At 45.0% G+C, this 3,717-nt stretch overlaps 1 non-coding gene across 1 annotated transcript; it reads right to left on the reverse strand.

The window, feature by feature from the left end:
- Nucleotides 1-2,157: 2,157 nt before the first annotated feature.
- On the reverse strand, nucleotides 2,158-2,231 carry TRNAI-AAU (transfer RNA isoleucine (anticodon AAU)). Its single transcript has one exon. It is a non-coding gene; the product is annotated as a tRNA-Ile (tRNA).
- Nucleotides 2,232-3,717: the final 1,486 nt, after the last annotated feature.

Consider the following 3,717-nt stretch of genomic DNA (forward strand, 5'->3'; position numbering starts at 1 on the left):
AGTATTAAACTCAAACAAAAAGAGGGCTAATAGCGCTTTTAGTCGGCCTTTGTTTAAGCCTTGCTGAAGGAGTTAATAAGAAAGCCCACTTACAAGCTGCTGCACTGAACGTTTTCAAACGCTTAGAAAACGGCGACCACATCACCCAAGTCTGTGTTGCACCCTCAGTCCCACCCTTACTCTTCAATTATCAAGGGGCTGCAGAGGATGTTCCCCCTGCGCTAAACTCTCAAGCAAAACCCCAAACTACCGCCATCACGTTTAACAGCGACTGCTCCTGTGCAGCTATCTGGCACTTCACAAGGAATAAAGCCGACCTAAACCTAACATACTCTTTTGCCCAGCGAGTGCCAAAATAATTACACTTGGAAATGTACTATACAGGTGTAACTGTTATTTGGACAGATTAAAAAATATGGGCAATCTACTTCAACATGGATGGTTTAAGGGGAAAATAAGGAGGAGCAGAGGAAGGGCCATGCAAACCTACAAAAAACCTACAGAAGTGTAAGGTAAGCAAGAACAATAAATAAGTCAAGTAAAATAAGTAAGGTAGGTATGTAAGGTAAGTAAGTTATGTAAGTAAATAAGTAAGGGAAGTAAAGTAAATAAGTAAAGTATAACTTTTGTAAAGCACGCAATAGCCAAGGCGTCTTAGTGCGAATTAGCTTTAGGGTGTCATAGTGTCCCTGGTGGGGCAAAAGCCCAGGGTCTTTTGTCTTTGGAGGTGTGGGAGTGCAGGAGGTCCAAGGTCCACGGTGGTGGTGGTGGAGAGGAGGAGCAGGGTACCTGGAGAGAGGTTTAGGGTCTCTGAGGGTGAATGTTCTCAGGAATGAGACCTGTGCAAGGTTCCTCGGTATGCAGGATGCATAAAGGTCGGGATGCAAGACCTCTAGAGGTACGTGGTTCCTGTAGGAAGGGAACTTGAGAATCCCTGGGGTGTGGAAGGTGCAGGGTCCCTGAGAGATGGACTTCCTCTGAAGCTGATGAATGTGCAGGGTCCCTGTTGGTGACAGAGGTGTTGGGTGTCTATATATAAGAGAGGTACAGGGTCCATGAGGTGGGGAAGTGTAGTGTCTCTGAAGATAGGGGTTGAGGAGGTAAGCACGGGCGTGCGGGGTCCCTGGGATAGGAACTGTAGGGTCCCTGGAGGCAGAACTGGTGCATAATCCCTAGCCGTGGGGGAGTCATGCTTAGTCTCTGTGGATGGCTGGTGTGCAGGATGCCATACGGTAGGAGTGATGCCCTGTCCCTGTGGGTGAGAACTTGCAGCCTTTCTTTAAGTGGGGGAGAGGCAGGGTGCTGGGAGGCGAGTGGTGTCTCTAGAGGTGAGAAGGTGCAGTGTCTCTGGACTGGAGGTTGTAAGCGTCCAGGGACCTTTGAGATGAGACCTTCACCTTGAGGTATGCAGTGTCGGATCATCTATTGCTCAGTAAACGCTCACTTCTGGGTGTTTCATCATCGGACCAGAATCTGGGTATCGGCTCTACTCAGGCCACATCCGCATCACACACCATTCTCGCCTCAAGCCCCTGATTCCTGTCACCTACGTTTATCACAAATTGCCTTAACTTTTACAACCTCATAATTTAGCTTCTTCCGCTAGTAGCACCTGCACGTCAAACTGAAATTCTGTGAAACAACCCCCCTCCACGGGTCTCCTCACTCCTAACCTTTACATGACCACAATAAAGCGCTTCGTCAGGGTGCTAAACGCTATGTAAATGCAATTACAACAATACAATACACCTTGCTCTCCGTCTTGAAGCCATCAGATTATTTGGTGCTCCCAGTTACTGCCGTTGTATTGAATGCAGTGCAAGAATGATTTGCATATCACAACACTGCGAGGTTTCGGGCTGGTTGCCGCAGGTGTTTCTCTATTTTGCTCTCTGCGGATGTTCCTTCTCTCCCCATCCCAGTATTCAAAGCCCTGCACCCAACATATGTCTTTCAAAGGCACTCTCTACTTTCACCCCCTCACGTCCCGGTTTAAGCACGACTTGCATGTTCTTCTCTTTCTGTATTTCCATCCTCCTGTTTTGAAATGTGTGCCGTTCTGCATGGATATATGTTTACGGTAGTAAAACAACACGAATTAGGAGGCAATACATTAGTGGTAAAATGGCGTTAGAGCTTTTCCTAAAATGAAACCCTTGGCCGGTACGGGGATCGAACCCGCGACCTGGGCGTTATTAGCACCACGCTCTAACCAACTGAGCTAACCGGCCAATGCGTAACCCCCCAAAATGTTCACTTAAGTACGTGAGACACGGCTCAACACTTCCCTCTGTTCAGTAGTTTACAGTTGAAAAGTATACATTCATAAGCTTAACTGTGCCAAGAAGTTCAATTGCCTTGTCTACTACTCAAAAGCAGCGTGGAAGTCTGCTAGGGTCACCACTAAACACCAAACAATGCTGCTACCAAACCTGCAAGGACACAGACATACTCACCCACATTCTCTCATCAAAAAGAGGATTCTTTTTTTGTTTACATTCTTGATGATTTAGCATCATGTCGATGTCTCCAAAAATGACATCATGTGACCTTTGCCCCGTTTAGCTCATCACTGGCAATATCATCACCGTCATTCAGGAGGGGACTGTCGCCTGACCTCCCAATACATTTTCCAGGCTATAGTCGCTACTAACGTACATGTCTGGAAACAGTTAATCTGGTTTATTGTGAAAAGGCACTACATCATACCACTGATAAACAAATGCTATTAGTGTAATAAGAGGCAAGTCACTTACCATCTAGACCTAAACATGGGCTCGATTCTTACTGCAAATGAAGGAACATTATAGTCCATCAAATGAAATACAAGAGATTTTTGTACAGTGTACACCCTCAACTCACATACTTGATGAAGTCTTTTGATGCGATAATGAAAAAAAGGGGTTCAGTGAAATAAAATATTTGCCTAAAATCACAATATTTGGTCAAGCCAGAAGCCATGACTGATCCCAAGATCTGTTTCACATGACATAATTCAGCCATTAAATGGATAGCTCTCCTTTTTAACAATAATGATTTATGCTTTCTTTTAATTCTTGACTTGTGAGGGAGAGCATGAATCAGACAAAAGCCATATGAATACCTGGCTCGTTTTGAGCTTGAGATTCCAAGAGGACCTTGAGCAGAGCCAGGCCTCTGGTTCGAAACTTCAGTGGCTCAACCAACCCCTGCAGACCACAGGCTTGCTTCCATCTAATTCTTCTGCACTCTGCAGAAGAGAGAAGAAATGTAATTTATATGCTATCCTTCCATGAAGCTCAGCAGTCTGGTCTGATATGGCAAGACGGTACTTACTGAACATTTGAAAGGGCTCAACTGGTGCTGAAATTGGAAAACATTTACTCCGGGAACCCATAACTTAGCAGTTATGGTCAGGCAAAGGAAAGGAGATAGTCACGAGGGGCGGAGTTTGAAAAGCAGAGCCTGACAGTCAACGTATACATCTACTAAAAAACTTCTGCTACAAAGAGACTGGAAACAAGGACATATGTGAAAGTATAGCTGTTCTGCATTACTTAATTGGTCACAGAGAGGCTGCATTTTAAAACATCTTGCAGGGTTAAGACGCATGCTATAGCAATCACTGTGTGCCCAGCAGTTCTGAGAGCATTATAATAGTAGTAAGATATCTTGCAATCTTGGGAGAATTCTTTGTTTTATCCAGTCAATGTTTTGACTCATAGAGTAGCATAGAAG

The sequence above is a fragment of the Pleurodeles waltl genome, chromosome 12 (genome assembly GCF_031143425.1).
Source record: "Pleurodeles waltl isolate 20211129_DDA chromosome 12, aPleWal1.hap1.20221129, whole genome shotgun sequence".
In the NCBI taxonomy this organism is placed as follows: domain Eukaryota; kingdom Metazoa; phylum Chordata; class Amphibia; order Caudata; family Salamandridae; genus Pleurodeles; species Pleurodeles waltl.